Below are 22,166 nucleotides of genomic sequence, written 5' to 3' on the forward strand. Positions count from 1 at the left end.
AGGTTCTTTCCATAGTTTGGCTATTGTAGACATTGCTGCTATAAACAGTCGGGTACACGTGCCCCTTCGGATCACTATGCTTGTATCTTTAGGGTAAATACCCAGTAGTGCAATGGGCCAGCATCACCTTGATCCCAAAACCAGACAAGGATCCCACCAAAAAAGAGAACTACAGACCAATATCCTTGATGAACACAGACGCAAAAATTCTCACCAAAATACTAGCCAATAGGATTCAACAGTACATTAAAAGGATTATTCACCACGATCAAGTGGGATTTATTCCAGGGCTGCAGGGTTGGTTCAACATTCGCAAATCAATCAATGTGATACAACACATTAATAAAAGAAAGAACAAGAATCATATGATACTCTCAATAGATGCTGAAAAAGCATTTGACAAAGTACAGCATCCCTTCCTGATCAAAACTCTTCAAAGTGTAGGGATAGAGCGCACATACCTCAATATTATCAAAGCCATCTATGAAAAACCCACCGCAAATATCATTCTCAATGGAGAAAAACTGAAAGCTTTTCCGCTAAGGTCAGAAACACGGCAGGGATGTCCATTATCACCACTGCTATTCAATATAGTACTAGAAGTCCTAGCCTCAGCAATCAGACAACAAAAAGAAATTAAAGGCATCCAAATTGGTAAAGAAGAAGTCAAACTATCACTCTTCGCAGATGATATGATACTATATGTGGAAAACCCAAAAGACTCCACTCCAAAACTGCTAGAACTTGTACAGGAATTCAGTAACATGTCAGGATATAAAATCAATGCACAGAAATCAGTTGCATTTCTGTACACCAACAACAAGACAGAAGAAAGAGAAATTAAGGAGTCAATCCCATTTACAATTGTACCCAAAACTATAAGATACCTAGGAATAAACCTAACCAAAGAGGCTAAGAATCTATACACAGAAAATTATAAAGTACTCATGAAAGGAATTGAGGAAGACACAAAGAAATGGAAAAATGTTCCATGCTCCTGGATTGGAAGAATAAATATTGTGAAAATGTCCATGCTACCTAAAGCAATCTATACATTTAATGCAATCCCTATCAAAATACCATCCATTTTTTTCAAAGAAATGGAACAAATAATCCTAAAATTTATATGGAACCAGAAAAGACCTCGAATAGCCAACGGAATATTGAAAAAGAAAGCCAAAGTTGGTGGCATCACAATTCCGGACTTCAAGCTCTATTACAAAGCTGTCATCATCAAGACAGCATGGTACTGGCACAAAAACAGTCACATAGATCAATGGAACAGAATAGAGAGCCCAGAAATCGACCCTCAACTCTATGGCCAACTAATCTTCAACAAAGCAGGAAAGAATGTCCAATGGAAAAAAGACAGCCTCTTCAATAAATGGTGCTGGGAAAATTGGACAGCCACATGCAGAAAAATGAAATTGGACCACTTCCTTACACCACACACGAAAATAGACTCCAAATGGATGAAGGACCTCAATGTGAGAAAGGAATCCATCAAAATCCTTGAGGAGAATGCAGGCAGCAACCTCTTCGACCTCAGCCGTAGCAACATCTTCCTAGGAACAACGGCAAAGGCAAGGGAAGCAAGGGCAAAAATGAACTATTGGGATTTCATCAAGATCAAAAGCTTTTGCACAGCAAAGGAAACAGTTAACAAAACCAAAAGACAGCTGACAGAATGGGAGAAGATATTTGCAAACGACATATCAGATAAAGGGCTAGTATCCAAAATCTATAAGGAACTTAGCAAACTCAACACCCAAAGAACAAACAATCCAATCAAGAAATGGGCAGAGGACATGAACAGACATTTCTGCAAAGAAGACATCCAGATGGCCAACAGACACATGAAAAAGTGCTCCACGTCACTCGGCATGAGGGAAATACAAATCAAAACCACAATGAGATATCACCTCACACCAGTCAGAATGGCTAAAATGAACAAGTCAGGAAATGACAGATGCTGGCGAGGATGCGGAGAAAGGGGAACCCTCCTACACTGTTGGTGGGAATGCAAGCTGGTGCAACCACTCTGGAAAACAGCAAGGAGGTTCCTCAAAATGTTGAAAATAGAGACATATCTTGAAAGAAGTTGCTGTGGCTGATATCGAAGAGGTTACTGCCTATGTTCTCCTCCATAATTCTGATGGATTCCTGTCTCACGTTGAGGTCTTTTATCCATTTCGAGTTTATCTTTGTGTACGGTGTAAGAGAATGGTCGAGTTTCATTCTTCTACATATAGCTGTCCAGTTTTCCCAGCACCATTTATTGAAGAGACTGTCTTTTTTCCACTGTATATTTTTTCCTGTTTTGTCGAAGATTATTTGACCATAGAGTTAAGGGTCCATATCTGGGCTCTCTACTCTGTTCCACTGGTCTATGTGTCTGTTTTTGTGCCAGTACCATGCTGTTTTGGTGATAGCTTTGTAGTAAATCTTGAAATCAGGTAACGTGATTCCACCAGTTTTGTTTTTGTTTTTTGACATTTCCTTAGCAATTTGGGGTCTCTTCTGATTCCATACAAATTTTAGGATTATTTGTTCCAGCTCTTTGAAAAATACTGGTGGAATTTTGATCGGAATGGCATTAAAAGTATATATTGCTCTAGGCAGTATAGACATTTTAACAATGTTTATTCTTCCGATCCAAGAGCATGGAATGGTCTTCCATCTTTTCGTCTCTTCTTCAATTTCTTTCATGAGTGTTCTGTAGTTCCTCGAGTACAGATCCTTTACCTCTTTGGTTAGGTTTATTCCCAGGTATCTTATGGTTTTTGGTGCTATAGTAAATGGAATCGATTCTCTAATTTCCCTTTCTATATTCTCATTGTTTGTGTATAAGAAAGCCACTGATTTCTGTACATTGACTTTGTATCCTGCCACATTAACTGAATTCAAATAAGCAGTTCTTTTTTAAGAAATGGAATAATATGGTGTGCCTGGGTGGCTCAGTGGGTTAAGCCCCTGCCTTTGGCTCAGGTCATGATCTCGGGGTCCTGGGATTGAGCCCTGCATATGGCTCTCTGCTGAACGGGGAGCCTGCTTCCCCCCTCCTCTCTCTCTCTCTCTGCCTGCCTCTCTGGCTACTTGTGATCTCTGTCAAATAAATAAATAAAATCTTAAAAAAAAAAAGAAATGAAATAATATGGACAAATAATTGGAAAAAGAAACCTAAAGAACTGCATTGAGTCTACTTACTATTCATAATGTACCAAGAGAAACTGGGGTTCAGAGTAAGTATGCTATCTAAAACCACTCATCCAGCAGTAAGTGAAAGGCTCTGAATGCTGTTCATCCCACCCCTAATTCAGGGCTCTTTCTACTTTGCTATCTTGCCTGTCTTACGTAGAGTTGATACTTAACAAATAATTGTTAAGTTAAAGCAAAGGATAAAGCATGCCTGAAGGAGTAAGGACCAAGATCCAGAAGGCAGGGTTGTTTAATGATCTGGAAACTTCACAATCGACACTAACCCCTAGGAAGTTTTAAGTATCTCTATTTTAATATGTTTGATGGTTAAGGCAACTGTAGCTACTGTAATAAATGCAAAAGGTTAATGGCTTAACAAGTCAAAATTTAATGCAAGTGTTCTTTGGTGATAAAAGCGTATCTTCCACATGGTAATTTAGAGACTCAGGCTTCTCCTATCTTATGGCTGCAATTCCCTATAGCCTCACATTCTCTTGGCAAAACCCAGTTATTAGCTCTATGAGAAGGGAAGTGGGAGAACTGTAATGTAAACCTTGGCTCTGCAATTGCTTTTATATCAATAACTCAATACATAATTGGGAAGGAAAAGGGATCAGTTCAAAATTACATGTTGGGGGGCGCCTGGGTGGCTCAGTGGATTAAGCCGCTGCCTTCGGCTCAGGTCATGATCTCAGGGTCCTGGGATCGAGCCCCGCATCGGGCTCTCTGCTCTGCAGGGAGACTGCATCCTCCTCTCTCTCTGCCTGCCTCTCTTCCTACTTGTGATCTCTCTCTCTGTCAAATAAATAAATAAAATCTTTAAAAAAAAAAAAATTACATGTTGGGAATTAACAGCTCTGGTTTTCCAAAAACCTTGTCACCAGCGCCCTTGTCATCAAAGCATTGACCCATGATAGGGATGGCCAAGTAGACCATATCTTCACCACTCACTCCCCCATGGTCTGGCCACCCTGAGTGTCATTCATTTTCACCCACACACCAGTGCTGTCTTCCACTACAGGCCCATTCATATACTAATCTTAATTTTTTTTTCTTTTGAACAAATTCTTCTATAAAAGCTTCAAAAATAGTTGTTCCATATATTCCTCACTTAGCTCCTCCTAATGTTAACATTCATAGATATTTTTCAAAGTGCAGAGGAAGGCTATAAGTTTTAGAAGAGCAGGGAATAGATCTGCCTTCTTCCCCGCTGTTTCCCTAAGGTTTAGCATAGTGCCTCATCCACCGCAGACACTAAGCACATTGTTGTTGATGAATGAATGCATGCTGAATTCACCCCAGCTTTTCTTCATTACTTCTGTATTTGTTTATATCTGAAGAGTATTCTGGACTACTTACACAGAGCGGGATTTAATTCTAGTTATTTTTAGTTCCTAAAAGTGAAAAATACTGAATTATGTGACTCAAGTTGCAGAAACCATGCAATTTGAGTGCAACTACTGTGTTCCTCAAAGGCAAACTATTTTGCCTTTTGGCTACGTGTATACTGCCCTTGAAGTGACAACTTAGCACATTATTAGAGAAAGCTTCTTTACCTTCTGACTTACACACTATCACCACTTTTGAGCAGCATGCTCTTCTTTATTTCTTCATCTCAGAATCCATTTCAACCTGGTATACTCCTTCACATTCATTTTTCTCATCTTGAATGTAAAATTTTTGTAAAAGCTGGTCTTATTCAACTAGTTTCATTATCTTTGGGATTCCTGCGCTATCAATCTTTAGAAGCAATAAGTCGAAAAGGAATGGAGAATACAAGAAGGTACACAACAGCAGTAAGAAGTAACATCTAATGGTGATAACCAACAGTAAGGGGGAGGAGACCAAAAAAATGACAAAAGGCAGACTTGGGGCAATAAGCTTAGGGACCTGGCCATTTATATAAATAAGATCAAGAAATCTTCCAGAAGTCTCAGAGCATCTCTGCATTAGAGCATGAATATAACTTGGGCCTATAGCAATAACTATAAGTCATTAAGAAGAAATTAAGTAATGCTCAATGTACTTCAACAGAGAATTTAGGGACTGCTATTCATTTCAAAAATATTTTGTTTTAAAATAATTTAAGTGAGATGTACTAAAAAATTTAAAGACAATAGCTTCAATTATCTTAAAAATACTATTTTTCACCAACAATGGATTAAAGATTTTATGTACTTTTAACCATCTCTTAAAATGGCATTATAAACATTTAACCTACTTTGTTTTGCAAGATTATCTGCTATTTTGAGGATTCCTCAGAAAACATTTTTAAACATCATTTCAAGTGTTTTCATTAGAAAATCTAATTTTTTAAATTAAAATACCAAAGGAATGGGTTGGGGAAATATGTTTCATTATCACCTAGAATCATAACTGCCCTTGAGGGAAACCCTAAAAATAACCCAGTGAAGATATTAGGTTCTAGTATACTTACAGGCTAGAATTTAATTCTTATTTATCCACCTTTATAATTTTTAGTGATTTCCATGACAATGAGTTAGTGATTCCCATCCCAAACTTCAATAGCACTGCAAGGACCATTTCATCGGGAGATTTCTAAGATGTGTTATATAGGAGGAATTTGGATCTCAAATCTTATAGATGAGAAATTGGTGGGAATTAACAATTAAGCAGCCTGTCCAAAGGCACAGAGCAATTTATTTGTAAAGAATGGAACTCTAACTCATAATCTTTACATCTGCCATCCCAAGACATATTTTTTCCCTATAATTTGATTTCCATAAGCAGATCTATAAGAGAGAGACTGGCTGTACAACTGCGGAAGCCATTCTCTTCAAGTTCAACATCATAATCTATCACCCTAAGTAGATGCCTCCTTATGTGGTGCACACTTTATTACCACAGATCCCATCTGAACCATAACTTCATAGATTTAAAGAATAGAATCTCAAACAAAGTCTTCCTGATTTCAAGGGAATTTTTGTTCCTCTTGAATACTGTGAAACATAACTGATATTACTGACACTAGATAGTATTTCTTAGGGTATATTTCTTGTATTTATGATGTTTCTTACATGGTAAATTCATTCCCACTAACCATGAAACTGATTTCCTCCCAGGTTGACCTCCTTCAAATTACTTTTTCTGCCTCCCCTCAGAGCCTGTGAATCCAATTAAATGAAAGAAATTTCCATCTGTTCAGTTCCTGTACTTTACTAGACTGTGGGCCTTTGTGTCCCTTTCCTGGTCTTGAGAGAGTAAATACTTTCCATGCAGGAACAGTTTCAGATCACTTGATGGATATGAAGGACACAAACAGAACACACAAAAGACACAGCCTCTGTTCTTACTCTTACTATGAGATGAAATATTAAAACATTCTGTGTTCTCTTTTCTCTACTTTTGGTAGCTGAATAGAGGTAACTTTCAATTTCACTTTGAACTTACTCCTTTTTTCCCTCTCCTACTCACAGAAAAGCCCCAGGGATTTTGGAAGAAGTGTGATTTTAACCACCTAGAGGAAATGAGAGACCAAAAGACATAGACCAGAGGAATCAGGAGCTAATGCATATATATTATTACAAATATTAGCAAGTAAAAAGGATGAAACACATCCAATAAGGTAGGAAATGAGCCAACAATCAGCTGGATACATAACTTACCTTGCTACCCAATAAGATAACGATACCCATGGACCACAAAAAAATTTAATGTCTAGCAATTTCTTAAGATATTTTGAATGAATTGAGACATGTAGAGTTGCCTATCTCAATTGTTGTACAAAAAATTCCATGTTTTCCTTAAATTTTGAAACTGTTTCTGCTTCAGCATTACTAAGACTTAATAACAAAATGAACTCCACAACAAATTTAGGGACCATCCTGTCTCAACACACTATGTTCTAAAATGGTAGAAGCTCCAGAACTTATAGATAAGGAAGACTAGGGTGGGAAAGAATATTTGACGGTAGAAAAATAGGGAGCTTTTTTTGAAGTTGACTTTGTATAACTGTATTTAACTGTATTCGATCAATGTATTTACCTAAAAATCACAGGCATTTAACATGGCTTTGCAGAAAAGGAAAACACTCTCTTCACCAAAGTCATCACTGATGCTACCCCTGCTTCATAAAAATTTTTTTGCAAAATGAAGTGCAAGGAAGAGGTATTATATATATCTCTTTTATATGAGGTATTAAATACTTCAATTATACTCCAGGCTGTATACTTTTAATCCTACTTCTCTACAGGTCAGAACCCAACAAGATGGAGTTCTAGAACTTTTGCTTAGACAAGGGTTTATATCTTGAACCAAACCAATTTCCCTCAACCTACTTCGGTGTGTGTGGAGGGCTATTTTTTCTCCAGATCTCCTTGCCTCTTAACCCCTTGGTCATTTCCTCTAACCTTATCACCCCAAATATGATGTTTGATATCTGTTTTCAGGTTCTAAGCTCTGGCTCTACTGGACTCATCTCTTAATGTTATTTAACAAGACCTTCATAGCTTTTATTATTAGAAGAGTACCAGTCATTATTCTAAACATATCGTACATATTATCTCATTTAATCATTATAACAACCCATAAAAGCTAGATGAAATTATTGTCCACATTCTCAAAATGTTTGATGACATCTACAAAATATTGCCAACCAGAAAATTTGCCAAGCCTTGTCATCCAAGGCTATGACTAGAGGACAGTCACATATGTATAGACTGTCCACATGTCTGACCTTAACTAGTCAATCTCCAGCTCCTCCAAAAATGAAAGTGATATATTCTGGGCTAGGGCCAAACAAAAGAAGACACCTACTATAAGTTGAGTTAGCATGAACTACCTGATAAGGCCCAAAACCCCAGGTATACACTCAGAAATTGTATTCTAAATGTTTAAATTTTATCTCCCAGAAGCTGATCAAGAGTTAGTCTTTTCTTTGACAAGGGAAACAAAAGCAAAAATAAATCATTGAGACTTCATCAAAATAAAAAGCTTCTGCACAGAAAAGGAAATAATCAACAAAACTAAAAGGCAACCTACAGAATGAGAGAAGGTATTTGCAAATGACATATCTGATAAAGGGTTAATATACAAAATATGTTTTAAAAAAACATAAAACTCGATGCCCCAAAAATGAATAATCCAATTAAAATGGGCAGAAGAGGGGCGCCTGGGTGGCTCAGTGGGTTAAAGCCTCTGCCTTCAGCTCAGGTCATGGTCCCAGGGTCCTGGGATCGAGCCCCGCATGGGGCTCTCTACTCAGCAGGGAGCCTGCTTCCCCCAGTCTCTCTCTGCCTACCTTTCTGCCTACTTGTGATCTCTGTCAAATAAATAAATTAAATCTTAAAAAAAAAAAATGGGCATTAATAGACATTTTTCAAAAGAAGACATGCAGATGGCCAACAAACACATGAAAAGATACTCAACATCACTGATCCTCAGGGAAATACAAATCAAAACCACAATGAGATATCACCTCACACCAATCAGAATGCTAAAATCAACAACACAAGAAACAACAGGTGTTGGTGAGAATGTGGAGAAAAAGAAACCTTCTTCAACTGTCGGTGGGAATGCGAACTGTGCGGCCATTCTGGAAAACAGTATGCAGGCTCTTCAAAAAGTTAAAAACAGAACTACCCTATGATCCAGCAACTGCATTACTACATATTTAACCAAAGAGTATAAAAATATGAGTCAAAGAGATACAAGCACCTCAATGTTTACAGCAGCATTATCTATAATAGCCAAATTATGGAATCAGTCCAGGTGTCCACCGACTGATAAATGGATAAAGAAAATGGAGTGTGGGAGGAGGAGTGTAATGGAATATTATTCAGCAAAAAAAAAAAAAAAAAAAAAAAAGAATGAACTCTCCCCATTTACAATGACACGGATAGAGCCAGAGACTACTGGGCTAAGTGAAGTCAGTCAGTCAGAGAAAGATAAATACCATATGATTTCACTCATATGTGAAATTTAAGAAACAAAACAAATGAACAAAGGAAAAAGAGAGAGAAGCAAACCAAGAAACAGCCTTAACTCTAGAGAACAAACTGATGGTTACCAGAGGGGAAGTGGGTGGAGGGGATCGGTGAATTAGGTGATGGGGATGAAGGAGAGCACTTGTGATGAGCACCAGGTGTTTTTGGAAGTGATGAATCACTATATTATATACCTGAAACTAATCTTACACTGTATGTTAGCTAACTGGAATTTAATTTAAAAAAAAAAAAAAAAGCTTAAAGAAGAGGGAAAAAAAGAAACACATATCTTTTCAGAAATTATTTTTTTTAACATCAGAAATTATCTTCTTAATTTGCGACAAGGCATGAATAGGGACCTTGTTTATTTGTTCACTGTTGTAATCCCCATGTCCAAAATAGTGCCCCAAAAGAGTAGGTACTTCTTAAATATTTGATAAATTGAATGGAATGTCTGTAAAACTACCAACAGTAATAATGAAATAATGCAACAAAATACTGTGAAGAACTGGTTTAGGTTAAACACTGTGTTAGCAGAGACAGCTGTACTCCTGATGAAAGCCCACCGTGGTAGCTGGAGTTACTCTTTCACCACGTTAGATCAGCCAGGCAGGACTGGGTATTGTAAGTAATGGAAAAACAAATGTGGTAAATTACCTTAGTCTTCATTCTTCATGCCCCGACTTCATAGTCACCTTTTGTCACGTGGCTTCTTAGTTTCCTTTTATTAAAGGAGAAAAGTGTATTTTACGCCCTTTTGGCCTTATATTTGAACACATGACTTGCTTTAGCCAATTAAGTGAGGTGAACGTGTCAGGACATCTGTTTTCTACTCCCTCTGGCTTCTGTCATTGCCATGAGAGGAAAATCCCTGGCTCTCTCACTGGTATAAATGCGAGCTATGTAGAACAGAGTTGACTCCATATGGACGTGGGAACACACCCGGAGGACACCAATGCTATGGCTCAGACTACCCAAACAAAGAAGGAAATCCCTATCGCTACATGCCACTATGATTCTGTCGTTGTTTTTATGGTGTCTTCCTGTAACAACAGCAAAGTAATACTATTCTGCTCGGTAAATCTCCATCGAAATCAGTAATGGTAGTGGGCATGTGGCATCTCCAGCAGTGCCCTTCTGAGTATCTAAGGCTGCAGTTCAGCTGCTGCAACAGGACAGAAATACAATCACTCCAGAGGCAAACAGTAAGTTGAAACAGAACTCATCTTAATTAAAGATGAACTAAAAGATTTTTTAAAAAGGCATTTGGCTCCACAAGGGAGGTACTTCAGAATAAGAAAAAGGGAATAAAACCCTTTCTGTGTATTTTCTGTGTGTATTTTCTGAAAATAATTTAATTAAGGAGCTGAGAAATTTAAAAAAAAAACAAACTGTCATTCTGAAACACATGAAAGTAAACATATTGTCTGAGAGCCAAAGTCAAGAGAAAAGACCAAGGAAATATGGATATGAAATAGATGAAGGGAAACCAAAATAGAGGATATATGGAAGACACATACAAATTTCACAAAAAGTGCCAAGAATGTAATCTTTTTTCACTGGATACTGTGTGAGCATAGCTGAGGCTGCAGAAAATTAAAATCTGTGAAGCTATTCCAAATGTGAGAATATAAAATAAAGGGATAGAAATACAAATGAAAAAATGATAGAATTGGAAAGCATAGAATGAATAACCAACATACAAACAGGTAAATTAAAACACACAAAAATACTTTAAAATAAAACATTAAAAAAAATTCCAGAGTTAAAAAGCAATCTGCAGAGCTCACTTTGCTGGAAATATTTTTAACTAGAAAAAATAAAAAGAAAGAAAGAACAAAAGAAAGAAAAGAAAAGAGTTGAATGTGTTAGGTATTTAAGATGAGCCTTCTGAAGATAAATACATGCATAAGGCATAGAGGAAGAAAGGCAAAAAGACCCTGTATGTGAGCTCATGATGTGAAACAGAAAATTCAAATTGACATGCATTAAAAAAAAAAAAAAAATCAGAGGGAATTTCTTAAGAGTCCTGAAGGTCAGACTGGAGATGTTAAAGCAATTGACAAATTAAAGTTACTACAGATTATTTATCAGGGATGTGACATGACTGAAATAATATGGGGCAGACTTTCTGGTAAATATAAGTAGACTAGATCAACAAGGCAAAAGCCTTGAGACAGGGAGAGGAGCAGGGAGCAGGATCAGTTCTGTATGACAGCATTGTTTTACAATACATGGCGGGGACTTCTGAGGAAAAAAAATAATCAGTACTTAGTAAAATATTAAACCACTAAGAGAGGAGAACAAATAAGGTTGTAAGTCTCAAAGATTTGGGAGAAGGTTTGTTAATCCATTGAATTTGTAAGTATCAGGACACTTACATTCTTGTACTTACGCTCTAAGGAATACTTCACTCTACTAAAATAATGACTATCTCTTTGCATGTAGATGTGGTTAAAAATGCTTAATAATATGGTACCTTTCAAAAGATATACAGGACACTCTCCTTTCAAGACTAAGGTGCCACTCATCCTAAGAAGCACCTTACAGAGAGATGACTGTGAGGTTTTGAACAAGTTTGATCACATGGTTTAGTGCTAAAGAGCTGGACAGAATAAAAGAAATAGTCTAGAAACCAAATTAAAATGTATAGAAAAAGTGTAAGTTCTAAGTGTAGATCTATCTTGGAATATTCTATTGAAATCATTGTTATAAAAATAACAACATTAACAGAAAAAATATATTTAAATCCTTGGCTTGGGATTTTTTTTTAAAAAGCTACATAGTGATAATGTAGAAAGATAATGTAGAAAAGAGAAAAAAAGTCAAGGTTAGGAAAGATAATGTAGAAAAGAGAAAGAAAGTCAAAGTTAAAGCCATCAAAGGGAACTTTTTCAGTAGAAGGAAAGGCTATGAGCATGAATCAATTTAAAGTATTTTCATCTTTAGTGATATAATCTCTGTACCACACTATGAAGAGTTTTACCCAACATATATAGCAACTAAATGCTACTCTGAAGCATGTAAACGTGATTCCCACTGTTTCAGATGCAATCAACGCAGAACTGGGTTCTAAGGCAAAATCTGCCACCAACAAACTTGATGATATTAGAAAAATAACTACCTCCCTAGGACTCATCCCTACCCCTCTACAATAATAAAGTGGAAGTGACATTGTCCATGGTTCTATTTTTAAAATAGACTCAATTTATAAGTAATTTCTTCACCTGAATGAATTCAGGTTTGTCACAGGAATTAGCTATAGCACAGAGAACAAGAATAAATCTCTGTGTTTCCTCTGAATTTCAGTCAAATCACTAGTTTCAATGTGCAGGAAGGTCAAAAATAAGAGAAGACTAGAAGCTGAGTATTAAGATATTAATACACATGAAGCAGAGGGAGAGACAGAAGCAGAATCCCCACTGAGCAGGGAGCCCAATGTGGGTCTCAATCCCAGGACCCTAATATCATGACCTGAGCCAAAGGCAGACACCCAACTGCCTGAGCCACCCAGGTGCCCTGTAAGAACTTTTAAGATCTACTCTCTTAGCAACTTTCAAATAGTATTGTTAACCATAGTCACCATAATGTACATCCCTGTGACTTACTTATTTTAAAAACTGGAAATTTGCACCTTTTGACCACCTTCACCCATTTTCACCCTCTCTCTACCCTCTGCCTCTGACAACCACCAATAGAGGAACCAATGTTTTAGTTGAAGAGGTGAGAGTAAACAAAAAAAAAAAAAAAAAAAAATGGAAAAAAATAAGTATAAAGAGATATCATTAAGTCTAAATTTTAGAGCATGGACTTAAACTCTTTTAAGAAATTTAGAGAAGAGGGCACCTGGTTAGTTCAGTTGGTTAAGTGACTGCGTTCAGCTCAGATCATGATTCTGGAGTCCCAGAATCGAGTCTCATTTCAGGCTCCCTGCTTAGCAGGGAGTCTGCTTCTCCCTCTGACCCTGCTCCCACTTCTCATGTTCTTTCTTTCTCTCTCTCTCAAATAAATAAATAAAATCTTGAAAGAAAAGAAAGAAATGAATTTAGAGAAGAGAGAGATTAAATTAGTCAGGAATTAGCAGGAAAAGTCTAAGGATTAGGTAAAACAGATTAGAAAGTAGGCTGAAGTAAGTAGGAAGAAATATCTTCCAAACGTGTTAGAAAAGAAAGGAACACAAGCAAGGATTTAGAGGCAAGCCGAGGCCAGTATAATGAGGACAACGAGCAATCATAAAATTTCAGATTTCTATCAGAACCAAATGTTTTTCCTTCTTCTTTAGCTGTTATTTTGGTGCCAAGGCAATTCCAGTTAGAAAGTAAGAACATGTGCCCAAAAACTCAGTGCATATAAACTATGGCGTATACTGGATACCACCCCTAAACCTGGAGGAAACTGGGAATTCAGGTATTTTTACCCAAGCAAGGGCATCTTGCCAAGGAACTCTCAATACCCAGAACTTTGGCTTTATCTAAAGAAAATCTTTACTCATATCTTTCCAATTTTAGTGTATGTGCTGCTGAAGAGGGCACAATCTTCACTCAAATCTAATAGTGCTTCTGAACATTTGACAGAATCCATGAACCTAGTCCTGAAGTTTCTGTTAGCTCATGCCACCAAAAGTAGCTAGAAAGGTCTGGTCCTTTCATGTAGTGGACAGAGATATCTTGCCTGAAGGACCTCTGAAGAGAGATGGTATGAAAAGTAAAATGAAAGTCTCCTTTGAAAGTCAATGAAGGGGCGCCTGGGTGGTACATTTGGTTAAGTCTCCGACTCTTGGTTTCGGCTCAGGTCGTGATCTCTGGGTTGTGAGATCAAGCTCCATTTTGGACTCCACGCTCAATGAGGACTCTCTCTCTCCCTCTCCCTCTGCCTCTCCCCACTGCACTCTCTCTCTCTCTCAAATAAATAAATCTTTTTTAAAAAGTTAATAGTTATAGTTAGCCCTGTATCTGGGTAGATGTGCTTTGGAAGGGGTTGCGAAGCAGGGAGAAGAGGGAACCCTGGTCATCAGAGAGTTCGACCTGGACTCTCTTCTTTAGCAGAGATAATTGTCCACTGAAGTGCTGTGGTCAATAATGAAATAAAGATACTCAAGGGGCGCCTGGGTGGCTCAGTGGGTTAAATAAAGCCTCTGCCTTCGGCTCAGGTCATAATCCCAGACTTCTGGGATCGAGCCCCGCATCGGGCTCTCTGCTCTGCGGACAGCCTGCTTCCTCCTCTCTCTCTCTGCCTGCCTCTCTGCCTACTTGTGATCTCTGTCTGTCAAATAAATAAATAAAATCTCAAAAAAAAAAAAAAAAGATACTCAAAACCCAGTTTGGCTATACAAAAATAGATTACTGACATGCATTAATGATTGTTGTCTTACAATTCTGGTTAATCTCCACGTGGACAATAATCATTGTGCACATCATAAATATATGTCATATTAATAGGACTGTATGCTACATTTTATAAAAGCATTAATTGCTATTTAACATATTTTATTATTGCATGGAGTTACCTAATGTTCCACGGTTTCTTGTTTACTGCTTTTAAAACTTAAAAGGAACTCAAAATCTGGGTCTAAACAGGACCTTCATCTAGTTCTTCGGCAGGAAAATCCACCTGAGTACCTACAGGAATTAAGAAAATGTGTCTGATAACAGCCCCTCCCCACAATAATGCAAATAAATGAATAAACTTTTTTTTTAAAGATTTTATTTATTTATTTGACAGAGAGAGATCACGAGTAGACAGAGAGGCAGGCAGAGCGAGAGGAAGAGAAGCAGGCTCCCTGCCGAGCAGAGAGCCTGATGCGGGGCTCGATCCCAGGACCCTGAGATCATGACCTGAGCCGAAGGCAGCGGCTTAACCCACTGAGCCACCCAGGCGCCCCAATAAATAAACCTTTTGAGCAAATTATGAAATAAAGCAGAACTCCAAAATCTCCCTGTCTAGCACTTGAGGAAATAAATCAAAGATAGTAACATGTAGTAAAATGTTTATAAAATGAAATACTGAAAGGGAAATATGCCCCAAAGAGTGATCACAAAGGGAAAAAAGTCCTTAAATCTGACATGATTAGCTCAGCAGTTAACCCCACTGCACCTTCAACATCAGAGGTGCTTAGAGGGCGAATGAGGTCTAGTGGAACCCAGTTTGCTAGATGGAACCTCTCTGCCCTAAACAAGACCCCAAACAATTTAAAATTACCTGCAAGAGAACAAACTATTACTTGGTTATATGCCCCCTCTCCTTCAACAACGAGACATGCTTTTCTAGTGAATGTGATAGATAGTACAAGGAAAACACGGGGGGAAGAATGATAAAAGATATCTGAGGAGTACAGTATGAAGCAAGAGAAACAATAAACAATTAAAAGCAAAATAAATGCAGGTGCTTGGGTGGCTCAGTCAGTTAAGTGTCTGCCTTCAGCTCAGGTCATGATCCCAGGGTCCTAAGGTTTAGTCCTACATGGGGCTCCCTGCTTAGCAAAAAGTCTATTCCCCCCCTCCCTCTGCTCCTCCTTCCCTGACTTGTGCTCTCTTCCTCACTTCTCTCTCAAATAAATAAAATCTTTGAAAAATAAATAAATAAATACATAAATAAATAGCAAAATAAATGGATAAGGCAGATAACACTTATTAAATACATTTTTTCAAGAAAGTAGGAAAATAAATATGCCAACTAATTTATGAAGTTGGCATAATCTTGACACTTCAATTAAATATGGAATAGAATGTAAGATAAAGGTTAATCCAAATCCATAAAATTCGATATACAAGTATATAGATATATATAAAGAGATACAAGTGATACATGATAGTTATGTAACAATTTCTTCAATAACACAAGGAAGATTTATTCTCATACATGCAATGTAATTTACCACCACAAGAATGAAATAAAGAAGAAAAAAATACAAATTCTTCTGAATAAATGGGGAAATTTACATAATAACATTTAATGCCTACTATGATTATGAGAAAAAGAGGAAAACTTCCAGAAAACTAAAAGCAGACAATCTTCCTGCTTTGCTAAAGATTATCATAAACTGTAGCAAATATATTCAATAGAGAAACTCCAGACAATTCCCTGCAGAGTCTGCAATTAGACAAGGATGTTCAGTACTAACTAGTTAAGACAATAACATTAAGAAAAAAATCTTAGCAAAGAATGATCCAGCCCAGAATGTCAATAGTCAGGCTGTTAAGAAACACCACCACAACAACCAGTGAGAAAATGTCATAAAAAAATAAGATACCATTTACAACACCAAAACAAATGGTGAAGTATCCAGAGATTAATCTAACAAGACATTTATAGAGACTTAATTTAAGAGAAAATGTTAAATGGGCTAAAAGAAAAGTTAAATTAATGAAAAGATATTTTCTATCTGTGGATACATTTATTTACTTCATATCATAAAATTTACTGATTCGTTCTCAAAGTTACTGATAAATTTTAAATAATCCAACTTTAAAAATCATCAGTATTTGAGGATCTTGTTCATCAGACTCTCAAATTTTTAGTGAAGTCTAAGTTAGGCGATCTTACCCTACACTTGAGTAACTGGTAACTTCTTCCAAAAAGTTCAATAAAAGGCAGATATTGAAATAAATTGAAGTTTGGTATTTGCAGGCTGTGGTTTCTTATAGTAATCCTCAATATATAGAGTTCAACCTATTTAGAAGATAACCAAAGTTTCTTATCTTGAAGGATAAAATTACAAGTCTCCACTCATTAGAAAATTGGTTTTTAAGGCAGTGTTAATGAATTTTAAGCATTATCATTGTTAAAATTATGCATCCCTATAGCTGCATGCTACATGAAGACTAGATAATCAGGTAGACAGTTTTAAATGTCATTTTTCCTTTGTTCTTCCTTGACATGGCATTCTACTACTTTTGGTACATGTTTAATATCAAAACTCTCTAACTCTAATCTCTCAGAAACTCATTAATCTGCATTAATAGCCTTTCTGGGAAGCTGTAAGTTTAATCAATTCTTATTTGATAAGGGTCTCTAATGCTTTCAGTGATGGGAGACATACTGAGCAACAAATTGTTTCAGAGCCATCGGCATCATCCAAAGTCATGTCAGATGTTGATAAAGAGAAATTCCTTGTACAATACAGGAATGTAATTCTCCATTCTTTATCCACTGAGAAGGTTAATAAAACAGAAGGCCCTCAAAATATTATCTAAATACTTGAAGAAAGATAACTTATTAAAACAGAGTATTTCTTCATAATCTGGATATTTCATATTTAGATAGCGCAGGCTGTTTTCTCAATGACCTGATGGAGTTATACAAGTCACTGCTAAGCTTGGTTGTTAAATGTCTGTCCACCACAGGGAAGGCAGAAACTGCAGTTAACTGCCACTTTTTGCAGCAAATACCCTACCTCTGAGCTGTACGCTAATTCATTATATCTTTATAGTTTGGTGTAGATTTTTTGTTTGAGGGTTTGTGGTTTTGTTTGTTTGGTTTTGTTTGGTTGTTGTTGTTGTTGTTGTTGTTGTTGTTGTTGTTTGCAATTTATATGATCCTTTATATCAATCATCTTATTTTATCACAACTCTATGATTATATCACAACTCTAAGTCAGGAGAAAATGAGGATGTTGCTGTTACCAATGGGGAAATGGAACTCAGTCACCTTACATGTAGACATCTGGAAAGTAACAGAATCAGAATCAGGTTCTGGACCCTTGACCTTCTATCACACTGTGCTGGACAAGAACCACAATATCCAATAGAAGCTGCTCCAAGGGGGTGGGGGAATAAAACACACAGACTCAGGTCAAGCTCAAAGGAATTTCTTTATAGTTATTTCATAAACTAGTTACTTAGCTCTACTGAACTGCTATTCATATAAAAATATGATGCTGCTGGTCAGCCGCCAGAATAAGATATTTGCTATTTCATTTCTCCAAAGTCAGGATGGTTTTGTACCAACTCCTGTTGCTTTTCTTCTCTGAATGCTCTCTTCCAAGCTATCAGGAAATGGTGAAGGACTTAATGTGTAGGGGAGGTAGCATGTGGCTAGTGGACTGCAGGGTTCTTAGAGGTCATGCTCTCTTATTTTTCTCTGTGTCCCCAGTGCCCAGTATAATGCCAATACATACAGAAATCTCTCTCTCTCTCTCTCTCACACACACACACAAACACACACACACACACACACACACACACACACTTAAATTCTGAATTCCAATGGACTGCTACTCTGCTTTGACCCACTGACTTTATAAGCCTGCACAAGTCTACACACCACATGGACTCACAACTTGTACCTAGAGCTCGTGCAATTACTTATTTGGCAATGAAAGACCCCAAACACTCTGCTTTTTCCCACATAGACATCTTTATGCCTTATCCTTTTCCCTCTTTGTCCTCCTGCAGAGCTAAGTTCTCCTCTTCCTTCAAGACACAGACCAAATATCACCCTCCTGCAAAGCTTCTCTGACTTGAGCCACAGATCAGATCACAGGAGTAAATGCCTCCTTGCTTTAGACTGCCATCACGCCTTTCACTGCCCTCAGTCACTGTAGAGCGAGACAGTATCTGTGCTGTAAGTGGCTGGTCATAGGAGGGATTCTAACACCAAAGTGCCTGAGGAAAAAACACACTATTCTGGTTTAGAATTCAATAAGCTATTTCAGTGAAGCAACTCTCCCCTGTGTTCAAACAGGAAACCTTAGTGTCCAGGAATACCTTTGTCTAAGAAGTGAAATTAAGAGGTTAACTCCAGTGTGAGAAGCAAGAAGAGTGTTCCAAAATTGCAGAACAGCTTTGTAGTATCTTGCTTCTTCCATGTGTAATGCAACTGTAAGCCAAACGTGAAAATAACTGTAGCAGGGAAGAGCAATTAGCAAATTTGGTCTTCCCAAAGACCAAAATCAGCAATAACTAAAACTAGCAATAACTGCTAATTCTTTTTAAAATGTAAATTTTCTGCTTAAAAAATTATTTGGGTGAACTAATAATGTCTTACCTTCCATATTAGCAATAATACTTAAAGTAAGAGTTTATTTTTATTCATCAAGTATAATTTCACCTGGACGAGATTCAGTAATTTTTGATTAAGCTTTGTTTTTTTAAATGCAAAAAAAACCATGATATGACTAAAATCAATTTCAATAGAAGTTATTTTATTTTTAAGATATTGGATTGTTTTTATTAGTCATGTATAATTAAGGCTCTGGCTCTGATCAGATACTAGTACATATAAATATTTGAGAACTCTTATAGTGCAAAGTCAAGATTTATAAATATAAAATAGTATTTTTTTGCCTCCACTTTCAAATGGCTAAATCACTTACTGAATTAGCTTTGGGAATACTAGCATTAAAACAAATGCAATTGCTAATATTCTTCCCTGGAAATTTTTTTTTTAAGATTTTATTTATTTATTTGACAGAGAGAGAGATCACAAGTAGGCAGAGAGGCAGGTAGAGAGGGAGGGGGAAGCAGGCTCCCTGCTGAGCAGAGAGCCCGATGCGGGACTCGATCCCAGGACCCCAGGATCATGACCTGAGCCGAAGGCAGAGGCTTCAACCCACTGAGCCACCCAGGCGCCCTCCCTGGAAATTTTTCTGATTTCTTTAAACACAGAAATCTCTGTATAATATATTCATGTAGAAACAAAGCAGTCTATATATTCCTTAACCATGGACTGGACTCTCATGATTGAGCTCTCCAAATCAAAACTAATCAAATGAAAAAACATATGAAACCACTTGAAAATTAAAAAGTGCTATAAGCATGTAAGACATTATTACTATTTGGCTGCATTAAACTAAACCATCTGAAGAATAACTCTGTCAGCCAGATTTTTCTTTTCCTGATTCCAAGCTGACCAGTGGCGTAGTACATTTTCTTTGTTAGAATCTATACATACTCAACTGTAGGAAGAAAAGCAAACCTAAAATACATTTCTCTCTGAGTCTTAAAAGTAAATCCTGGTGGGGGCCATTTTATGACTCCTCCCCAGGAGTTTTTAACTCTCAGAGTGGTTTGTGTTGAGCCTCTAGGAACTCAGCAACTACACTTCGGGTTTTCCTACACTAGTTCTCCTTCAGTGGGGATTTCTGCTAGTTTTTACTGCGATAAGGAAATTGGGTAACAATGATGTTAAATATCCTGAATGTGAAGCAGCCAGCAGGTGCTGAGAGCCAGTGTTGAACCAAGTTGTGTGGTGCCAGAGAGGTGGTTATATGTGGTGACTTCCAACTGCTTCAAAGCATTCCAAGGTTCACCTTGCCTGCATCGTGGTAGATATATTCAGCTATAAATCCCCACAACCACCTATCACCAAAATGACTAGGAGGAGGAACACTCGAAAGTGGAAAAATTCAGAGACTGTGCCCTTTTCATCAGAACTATTAGATATGGACATAAACAGTATGTCGGAAAGAGAATTCAGGGTAACAATTATCCAGGCAATGGCTAGGTTCGAGAAAACCATTAGTGACAACATAGACTCTCTAAGGGCAGAAGTGAGAGCCACCAGGGCAGAAGTTAAAAATGCTATCAATGAGATCCAATCTAATCTAAGTAATCTAACAGCTAGGATAACAGAGGCAGAAGGTAGAATTAGTGATCTAGAGGACAAAATTATAGAGAAAAAGGATCAGGAGGAGGCATGGAACAAACAGCTTAGAAGCCATGAAAACAGAATTAGGGAAATAAATGACACCATGAAACGTTCCAGTGTCAGAATTATTGGGATCCCTGAGGGGCTGGGAAAAGACAGAAGACTAGAAGATATAGTTGAACAAATTCTGGATGAAAATTTTCCCAGTCTAGGGAATGGAACAATATTCATATCCTAGAGACAGAAAGAATACCCCCAAAGATCAATGAATCTAGAAAGACCTCCAAGCACTTAATTGTGAAACTGACAAATCATAATTTTAGACAAGAGCTTCTGAGGGCAGCTAGGGGGAATAGTTTCCTAACATACAATCAAAATAATGTCAGACCTGTCCACAGAAACCTGGCAAGACAGAAAGGGCTGGCAAAACATATTCAGGGCACTAAATGAGAAGAATATGCAGGCAAGAACACTTTATCCAGCAAGGCTGACATTCAAAATGAATGGAGAGATAAAGAGCTTCCAAGACCAGCAAGGTTTAAAAGAGTATGTGACCACCAAGCCAGCACCACCAGAAATATTAAGGGGTGTTCTATAAAAGAACAAAGAACCCAAGAGTGATAAAGAACAGAAATTTACAGAGACAATCTATAGAAACAAGGACTTCACAGGCAAAATGATGTCAATAAAAACATGTCTTTCAATAATCACGTTCAATGTGAACAGCCTAAACGCTCCCATAAAATGACACGGGGCTGCAGACTGGATACAATGACAGGACCCATCCATATGCTGTCTACAAGAGATCCATTTGAAACCTCAAGATACATCCAGACTGAAAGTGCAGAGATGGAGAAGAATTTTTCATGCCAACAGGCCTCAAAAGAAAGCTGGGGTAGTGATTCTCATAATCAAATAAATTTGATTTTAAACTAAAGACTGTAGTCAGAAATACAGGACATTACATCATTCTTAAAGGGTATATCCACCAAGAAGATCTAACAATTGTAAATATTTATCCCCCAATACAGGAGCAGCCAACTACATAACCCAACTGTAAATCAAAATAAAGAGTCATATTGAAATGAAAACAGTAATAGTAGGGGATCTTAACACGCTACTCTCAGTAATAGACAGATCACCCAAGCAGAAAATCAATAAAGAAACAAGAGCTTTGAATGACACAGTGGGCCAGATGGACTTCATAGATATATAAAGAACATTCCACCCTAAAACAACAGAATACTCATTCATACCATTGGTTGGTATTGGCTCAACCGATACCAAAAGACTGAGATTATTCCTTGCATATTCTCAGACTACAATGTTTGAAACTAGAACTCAACTACAAGAAAAAGTTTGGAAGTAATTCAGACACTTAGAAGCTAAAGACCACCTTGCTTAAGAATGTTTGGATCAACCAGGAAATCAAAGAAG

This window comes from Meles meles, chromosome 4, assembly GCF_922984935.1.
Source record: "Meles meles chromosome 4, mMelMel3.1 paternal haplotype, whole genome shotgun sequence".
NCBI classification, from domain to species: Eukaryota; Metazoa; Chordata; class Mammalia; order Carnivora; family Mustelidae; genus Meles; species Meles meles.